At 35.6% G+C, this 10336-nt stretch overlaps 1 non-coding gene across 1 annotated transcript; it reads right to left on the bottom strand.

The window, feature by feature from the left end:
* Window positions 1–9694: 9694 nt before the first annotated feature.
* Window positions 9695–9801, bottom strand: LOC141663086 (small nucleolar RNA R71). Its single transcript, XR_012551171.1, has one exon. It is a non-coding gene; the product is annotated as a small nucleolar RNA R71 (small nucleolar RNA).
* Window positions 9802–10336: the final 535 nt, after the last annotated feature.

Here is a 10336-nt window from a genome sequence, read left to right as displayed (position 1 = left end):
TACACAAGGCATCTGGTACCATTCGGCTTTGTTTAGATACTTGTTAGTGGATTAATCAAAATCTTTTATTAACCTCGGTCAAAATTTCATACTTAAAGACTCAACGTATAGTTGCTTTCCTTCTAATCTTTGGAGAAATATCCTTGGGCATTCCATGTAGAATTTCTTATTCTTTGAGTAGTTGAGGATGTTATGAATAAATACAGTTTGCTTATCTAAGTACTCCTTATACACCATGATCCTTAATTCCTTATAGTCACCTGATACACTTGTTATTTCACATAATATCACCAGAGTTTGTAATGCTCTTACCTCACTTTAATCATAATCTCTGATATGTTCTCAGGTCGGATCTTAAGTTAATCACCGAGATATAGCATACTTCTTGAATTAGGTCTCGTAAGTTATCAATTCTTTAAATGGGTCACTTATTCTTAGTCGTTGTTTTATTGAACTCCCGCTAATCAGTATATAATCTCATAATTTCATTCTTTTTCTCCAACAACATCATTGGTACATTTTATGATTCACTTCTTGTAAAACCATTCCTTGGTCTGCCTTGTTCACTGGGCCTCCGATACTTCGCCTTAATTCTTTGACATGTCCAACACTTCCCAATCTATTTTAAAATTCCTTTCTTATACCCGGTTATCACTATGTTTCGTTAAATTTCCGTATATCTTAGCATCTCTTCAATAGATTAAACACAGTATATTGTGAATTCCCTGTAGGATCTCATTTTTAATTCCTTTACTTGTAACATCCAAATGCTGGAAGAAAACCTAGGAATATCATGATCGTTCTTCTGGATGCATAATCTTCCTCTTACTCACTGTTAACATCGTGATCCATTATCTTCCCTTGACATCTCCTTATCTTTTCTTAACAATTTTGACTGAAAGGTCATACTACCCATCCTTGTTTCCTTGGGATTATATATCTGACTTCCAACTCCAACTTCTAAAATTCCATCGATAATTCTTCTGGTACAGTTTTTATGTTCATTTTCTCCTTTTTGCTTATCTTCTGCCTCTACATTTTCTTTTCCTCGTGAGTACATACTTCAAACTTTTATGGTCCGTATAGATCTTACACTTTTCTCCATATATATCATATTTCCCAATTTTTCAAAGCGAATATTATTACTGCTAGTCCCAAATTATGAGTAGGATACTTCTGCTCATAAGGTTTCGGTTGTCTGGGTGCATATACAATAACTTTATTATGTTGCATCAACACACCTCCTACTCCCTTATGAGAAGCATCACTATAAACTACCAAATCTCCTTGATATCTTCAAAGTGATAAAGAAGGTTCTGTAACCATTCTTTCATTTAACTCCGCAAAACTTTCTTCACCCTTCTCCATTTCATATAAACTTCTTACTTTTCCTGGTTAGCTTCGTCAAAGGTATTGCAACTTTCAAGAAATCTTGCACAAATTTTCAATAATAACCGGCCCATGGTAAAACTTCTTACTTTTGTTGGTGCTTTTGGTCTTCTCCACATTGACTATTTATGCTAAGAACTATACTTCATACAACTTCTTTCTTCTTCGACTTCCCAGCTATCATTAAATACTTGCATGGTCCTCCTTTGATTTTAAGTAACATAAATACAACTTTTTCGGATCTTCCTTTAAGATTATGTTCATCAAGTTTAAATATTACTAGTATATCAGTTAATCCCAATGACAATACTAAAATTTTATAGCAGCAATAGTTAGTTTTGAAAATTATCCTTGATATGTCCATAGGTTCAATCTCCAATTGATAACATCCAAAGCTTAAATTATCTTAGAAAATACTCTGCTTCTTTCATCTGATCAAATAAATCATTGGTTCGAGGTAATGGATACTTGCTCTTGATAGTAAACTTGTTGAGCTTTCACTAGTTGACACATAATCTCCTACTTCCATATAACAATTAATACCAGTGCACCTTATGGGATACACTAGGTCTAATCGCTTCTTCTTCTAGCATCTCTTGCATTTTCTTTGCTAACATCCTCATTTTAACTAGTGCCATTTTGTGTAAGGCCTTGGTCACTGGCCTCGTCTCAGGTGCTAAGTCAATTGCGAGCTTCCTTTCTCTATCTGGAGGAAATGCTGGTAACTCATCTGGAAACATATCTTGAATCTCATTAATTACTATAAAACCTTCAAATTCTATTTACTCCTGGCTTCTATTCATAATCACCGTAGTGCTTGCCTCGTGGTCAACGTAACTTCTTAGCTTAAGTCATTGTTAACAAATCCTTTACCTTTCTTCATCTTTTGAATCTCATCACATTCTTATTTGGCGTCTTCAAAACTATCTTTTCATCATGTCGGTCTATCGGGGCATCACGCTTAAATAGTTAGTCCCTTTCTTAGAACCATGTCAACTTCTCCTATCTTAAATAATATCAAATCCTCACAAACTCATTTCCAGAAATCTCAATTCCACCATTGGTACTCACTTATTTAACAATTACACGTTCTTGACTTGCTAGTCCTTTAGCCATAACCTTACCTATTCAACAGGGTAATTTATCTTATCAACAAAACCTTAAGAGATAAACAACCAATTTGTTCCCACATCTTTCAATCCTTTAACGCATAGGGTATCCACAATAATCTTTCACGTCATCATACCTGTATTATGAATAACATAATTCACACAAAATTCGTAAACTCTCGTTCTTGGAGACGTATTCCTTATTGGAGTAGATTCCCCTTGACTCTTAGTGCATTCCTGACTGGGTTAGTGATTTGCAATTCTCGCTATATGCCCTTATTTCCTTTCCATGCATGAGAGGTAGATGGAACTTCGTCCGCTTAATTCAGGATACGTTGATTTTGTTTGAAAGAAAATTTTAACAAAGAATGACAATACAAAGAAATAACTAGAAGGATTCATAATTCAATAAACTTGAAGTTGAAAAGAAGGAAGAAATAATGATTTAGATATGAATAAGACAACCACATTGGTACTTAAGATGGCTAGTCTTTCATACCATATGGCATACAGCACATGATTAGGTGGCGTCCCACCCGACTCTTCGTCATTCTGACAAAGTGTCTCACCATAACACTGTTTATCCTAATCAGAAAGCAAAACTTGAGGGAAACAATTAAATTTGAAAGGAATGCAATATTCTCCTTTTTGATATCACCATAAGGAGCTTATTAAGAAAAGAAGTTCATACATTTTTAGGAATTAAAAAGGAATATACGCTGTAAGATTGAAGACAAGAACGATACCGTTGGTCACCAACCACATTTCACTTGTATTCATCTTTCGAGCTTGTTCGATCATATCCCAATTGTGTCATATAACAACTTTAGAAAGTATGCTGAAATGCCTTCGTAAATTAAGCATTATAGTAGATTCTTACTTGTCACATCTTGTGTCTTTAACATCGCACCTAACGTATAATACTTTAACAATTCAATCATAATGGCATCCCTACCAATTAACCTCGAGTTTCCACTTTTCAATTTAGAATAACCCCGAATCATTCAACATAGCGATCCTTTTGTTAATAATATTCTTCTTTTAGAAAAATCTGGAAATCTTCTCAATCTCCTTCAGTCATACTCAGGCTTCTGTTAGATCAATGAATTCTTTGAACTTGGATAGTCCTAGTAATTAGATGTGTAATTTCTCCGTACGCTAATTCTGTTGTTAATCTTATCAAATAATATTTATACCTTTCTGTTAGGAATAATCAACTTCTTCATAATCACGGATCACTTTGTCCTCAGAATTAACAATACTAAATCTAAAATAAGTATCCTTTCAGGTAATCTGGGTCTTTTAACAAACAAGTAACTCAAGTAGTAACTTGACAACCAATGTTTAAAACTTATTTTTATTCAAAAAGGCTTTTAGAAATTTTGTAAGGAAAAATCTTTTTCGGAAACTTGTTAAAATTTTGAAAATCATAAATCTAGTTGTCCTTACTGTATGAGTTGCTTGTTGTCCTTCCGACCTATAACAAGGTACCAAATTAAAGGAACGATCACATAAAGGTCCATTTACTTCAATCTACCTTATCTCCTTTATTGGGTCCATTTGCCTTCCTTAATCGACGATCACTTCAATTGTCATTGCATGTTATTGTATTTGTAGCTTCACATCAACACTTTCATACTGGTAATGCTCCCGTCATCAACTTTGCAGTCGTAAAGTAGAACAGGTTATCCAATAGTCAACAAGTCCACTGACGACACATCACATTGTTACTACAAATATATCACATCTTCATAATACCATTATCTAACTCCTAGGAAAGCTCCAGTTCCATATTCTTCTCTAATTCTCTTTCAAAACTCATCTAGTCCATTCCACAATCTAGTCATGGGTGGCCTAACTACTATTGACTTCTTTTAACCTGATAACAGCTATCCTCCTGAACACTTGAATCTTCTTTCTAAACTTCTTCTCACCTTTATTTATATCTCAAGTACCCACCATTTACAGTAGCTTTCAAATCCATCCTCATAGGTACTGTTGCGTCATATGACAAGTTTTAAACTTGGGATATAGAACAGGGTGTAGGGTAAACTGAAAAGATACACTCACAGCCGAATGTCCAGTAAAACAAGAATACACAGATGGAGGTTCCTAAAATAGATCGTCTCATATCAAGAGGTGGTAAAATAGCGTAAAATAGCTTGAAGAGGTGCAACTATTATAACAGAAGGTAGTACCATTAATGCTAATGGAGGAACAAGGTGTAAATCAAATCTGAGAAAAGATGACGATCCTCGAACGGAAAGCTCCCAAACGATCAGATGATACAGGGAAATCAGGATTTGCCATTGCCGTTGTCTGGATATCATGTCGCAAGCTAAGAATCCCGAATCGCAATACGAACCATGCCGTAGACCTACTATACAATCGCACTCAACCTCACAACGTCTTATCCTTCTATTTCCTATTCCTAATCTTAACCCTCTACCCAATCCCGACAATCTAGGCTTGTTTCAGTGATTTATAACATGTAGCTCTTATACCAACCTGTGGCGCCCTCCAAACCCGGGTCAGAAGTTTGGGGTCCACAACAGATACACAATATATAAACCTGCATATGAAATATTATTTACAATGACCCTGCTTTACATAACCACGGATCGCAAAAAGTTAAAGTATGAAAACAAGCCACAACCTTAACTTTTATTACAGCGTACCAAATCCCTATTAATTTAACTTACAACTGATAACGAGATTATTCTTACAAACTTACTATCTCACTATCGTAGTAAGCTCCTGCTAGCTCGATCCAACTTAATCTGGAATCATAGCTCGTACATTGAACTGGGAAACCTCGCTATCAACCGTATCCTTCTTAACTGTAGAATACATAAAAAGATTCGTAAGAGTGAGCTAACTAGCTCAGCAAGTCACTATAACAATAACTGAGGTTAATCAATGATCAAAAGAGATGATTCATAGGAATTAAGATTCTTGTTAAACAATCATTAGAATTGGATATTCATTTTAAGGTTTAAAACCAAGGTTAGGTTGCTGATCAGTCACACACTAACCCCGAGCAAAGCACACATCACTGCTCTAATTACTGGATCCAAGGCACACATTGGCCTAACTTGACCATTGATATGGTCTGACCACAAATCTGGTCCGTATATAAAAAAAACTATCCAATTCTAAAGTTGTTCAATATGATAAGCAATACAATTCGATAAGAATGGATCATAATCAACAATAATAAAACATTTGCATGAGAGCATGGTGAAAATTCATGGGTACCATGAGGGTATGTCAAAGTATATAAAAGAAATGGCCTTTAGCCTATAAGGGAATTGGTTATTGGAGGAACAACGATTTTTATAAGCTTTAGTTTTTTGATGTCACAAGGTATGGTTGAGTATAAAAGTTTATGTATGTTTAAATAATTCTGTTCCAGTGTTTGGTATAAGATGGGTATATATTTGTGTAGTAGTATCATATTTGTGTGGTTTAGTATCTGGTAAATCAATAAGAAATGGTTCACGAAGAATAAGACTTACGGCTCAAAGATCAAATGATGTGGCTAAGGTTTAAGGCTGAAGGATTCAAAGTATTTACAATATAAACAGAGCTATATTGAATACTTAACAATATGTTACGAGAAAATTTAGAAATATTTGCATTATATCTCGAAAAAGTTTTAGATGTACTTGCCTTACAGGGCTTTACAACTATTACTGATCAACTCTGAGCCGACTCTGCCGTTCAGGCTTTAACGTCCAACCATTAGATCACATTGGATTCGACTTTGACACTCAGGTTTTTCTGTTGAAGCTCTACTGAGCTCATCGACTGACCACTAGGTTATCTTTAGTCCAACGTCCACTTTCGGTCTCCCGACTAGAACCTACAAGGTCGTAATACTCTATGTTAGACATATAGTTATGCTTGACATATCCTTGCTAACAACCTACCCATATGATAGCATATTCCGACTCGTAATCATTCATATTATAATAACACAAATATTAATTAGGGTTCACGTTCTCGAAATCGGTTCAGTGTTCATTTTCAGAAAATACTCGTCATTTTACGAAATTAGGGTTATTGAATTTTGGATTGAACATTCACCACAACATACAATCAAGTTCGTATAAAGTATAAGTATATATATTCACTCGACGTCCCGATAATTACCGGATACGCTCCCGTATTTCCATAGTTGATTTCCCGGAAGTCGGGCAGCATTCCTTTGTTTATCGGACTACCCGTCGAAACATCAATCGACGTCAAACCACAAAGTTCGCAACAATAACAACTACAATAATTTAACAATCCATTCTAAAATTCCCAATCACCGATACAATTCAATAATCACAACCAACTCAACCATCCCGATTCAATATTTACTAATTAACTAATTTGATCCAGAATAAAAAAACACAACACGAATTTTATTTATTAAAAATATTAGGACTCAAAATCGTGTCATCACAGTCCACCATCGACTCACCGAGGCTCATCGCCGACGGCGGCGAAAACTTGCGGGTACCCGACTAAATCCCGGGTTTCCAACGCAATAATTCCACCTATTATTATTATTAATTCCCGCTCAAAATTATTTATTATTGCACGAATATTACTCGATCAATTCTTGCAGAACAAAGTAATAAAACTATAATCAATCAAGGCAACACAATAGCACAGCCAAGCACCGAATCATCACAACACAGACACACAAGAGCACGCGCACACGTGCCGATCACCACGCCGGAATGAAACCGGCGGTAACCGGAAAATAAAACAGGCGATAACAGGAAGAAACAGAGCAACCTAACACTAGCTGATCCCCACATGCGAATACACACACATATACGCATACACAGACACACACACAAAATGCACGCACACACACCACAGTTGCTTCTCGCCGGAAAATAAAGAAAGGCGGCAACAAAAACAAAAGACACAGGCGGCACAGTAATTACCGGGAAAGAAAAGGAAACAAACGGGGAAGGGAAAAGTGAGAGAAAATAGAGAGATGGAGAGATTATGAGAATGAACAGAGAGATTCAAGGGTGAGAGGAGAGAAATCAAAGGGAGATAAAGAAGAGAGTGGATGAGAACTCTGTTTGAGTTCTTATCAATTTTTAATTATTCTTATTTCTTTTCTTTGCTGAATAACACAGGAGGCAGCAACATGTGGTAGCCAATTTTCTGAGAATCTAACACGTGGCTTATGAGATAATTACGAGGGTTATAAGTCTCGGTTTTGCTCTGGCGTTTAAAATTATCGGACCGAGGTGCACATAAAATAATCCCCAAAATTTACGAAAATAATCTTAAAATGTCATAAATATCCCGAATTTTATAAAAACATAAATTTTAAAATTTTAAAATAATTTCTGAAACGCAATTTATACCCGCTTTTATCAATTAAAAGAATCAACGTGCGGGTGAAATTAATCCCAAAAATTTCTAAAATAATTTTTAAATTCTCGAAATATTCCAAACTTAAATAAATGTGAGTTTCCTAATTTTTGAATAATTCTAGAATTAAATATGGATTTTACAAATAAAAGTAATCAGAAAATCATTTAAAGATAAATAATTAATAAAATGTTGATTTCTCAATTTTATAAAATCCTAAAAATAATTATTGTAATTATAAAATCATAAAAACAATTTTAAAGACACTTCAAATATTTATACAAATAAATTTGCATTAAATCCACTTTAAAACTGAAACAATTGAGTACAATTCCTTAATTAATCACGCGGACAACCCGATACATCATAAATCACACATAGAAAATAATCAAACAACACATAGCGGTCAAAACCAATACATATACTTTATTTAATTAATAATTTCCATAATAATCACCTATTTAAATAATTCAAAAATATACGAGTCGTTATACCCATGGTGACGTTGAGTTCAATTATGGGTTAATCGTTATCATGGGATTCTAGCGGATTTACTTATGGATTTCAATAGTTAATCCTTTCGATATCTTGGTGTGTGGTGATTGATTGATATCCTAGTATTGGTTGTGCTTATTCCTCTTATGTGCGTAACTAACATATAAGATAGCGTGTTAATCTCTATTGAAGCGACAGTGAATATAGAGGTTTAGAACTTGTCATGCTAGCATAGGTTCATGTATTGTGTGCATGATTAGTATGTAACTCTAACCGTTTTACTTGCCCTATGTAATCAAGATAGATAACTTATGCTTAAACCGTTATGTTGTCAAATTATATAGACATATAGGGTCTCAATATAATTGGTGCCTATTCAGCTTCTATCACTTTTGTGGATGTCTGGTAGAATGGTACTCGTGCAAGGAAAGTTGGCGTTTATCAGTTTCGTGTTATCTGATTAGTGTCATCACCATCACATGCTAAGGTTAAGAACGAAAAGGCTATTGAATGAAGTATTTAATGAAGTTAGGATCCCATATTTATCATATATATTAATTCAACCTCAATTCTCTTAGTTAATGTTATTTAGTTCAATCTCTTAGTTTAATCAAAACCCAATTTGTTATTTGTCTTAGCATGGAGCGATAACCATACATTGTTGCAAAGGTGAATAAATTGAACTTAACCTAAACCAGTCTCTGTGGGAACAAATCTGATTTATATCTTATACTACTTACGAACGCGTATACTTGCATGAGTATTAGCGCGTGTTTTCGCCCTAACAAGTTTTTGGCGCCGTTGCCGGGGACTTGGTGTTAATTTTTAGTTTATGTGCTTGTCACCAGTGGTCGTTAAAGTTCACTGACTCGGATTCTTTTACTTTCACGGTTTATTTGTTTGTGTTTCAGGTACTCATTACAATGGGAGATCCAGTAGCACGAACGAAAGCCTTGATGGATTTTTCTCAACCCAAGATCAATGACATTCAATCTAGCATTGTCAGGCCAGCTATCACAGCTAATACCTTTGAGATCAATCCTGGAATAATTCAATGGGTGAAGAATTCAATCCAATTTGGGGGTTCTCCAACTGAAGATCCCAATATGCACATTAGGGATTTCATTGATATCTGCGACACCTTCAGGTTCAACGGTGTTTCTGAAGATGCTGTAAAGCTGAGACTGTTCCCATTCTCTCTGAGGGACAAGGCTAAGAGTTGGTTACACTCTCTACCAGCTGGTTCGATTACTAATTGGGAGGATCTCGCTCAGAAGTTTCTTACAATATTCTTTCCTATGGCGAAGATAGTTGCACTCAGGAATGCTATTACTCAATTTGTGCAGCAAATGGGAGAATCTTTGTGTGAAGCTTGGGAGTGCTACAAGGAGATGCTTAGGAAGTGCCCTCATCATGGAATTCCTGATTGGATGATCATAATTTGCTTCTATAACGGGTTGGGAGCATAGTCCAGACCCATGCTCGATGTAGCATCAGGTGGAGCATTATGGGCAAAGAGCTATCAGGAAGCTTATGATCTAATTGAACTGATAGCTGCTAATGAATATCAGTATCCAACCCAGAGATGTCTACAGGGCAAGATAGCAGGAGTTCTTGAGGTGGATACAGCTACGGCTATCACTGCTCAACTAAAGGCGTTGTCTATGAAGATCGATTCTCTGGCTAACTTGGGTGTTAATCAGATAACCAGTGTTTGTGAGCTATGTGCAGGTTCGCATGCGACGGAGCAATGCGCTATATCTAGTGAATCAACTCAGTTTGTGAGCAATTTTCAGAGATCGCAGCAACCAGTTCCAGACACTTATCATCTTGATAACTGGAATCATCCTAACTTCAGATGGAGCAACAATCAGAATACGGTGCAACAGCCGTTCCAGCAGTTTGGAGCAAAACAATTCAACCCTCCTAGTTTTCAGCAACAATTTGCACCAAGA

This window comes from Apium graveolens, chromosome 5 (genome assembly GCF_009905375.1).
Source record: "Apium graveolens cultivar Ventura chromosome 5, ASM990537v1, whole genome shotgun sequence".
In the NCBI taxonomy this organism is placed as follows: domain Eukaryota; kingdom Viridiplantae; phylum Streptophyta; class Magnoliopsida; order Apiales; family Apiaceae; genus Apium; species Apium graveolens.
This window is presented reverse-complemented; position numbering and strand designations above follow the sequence as displayed.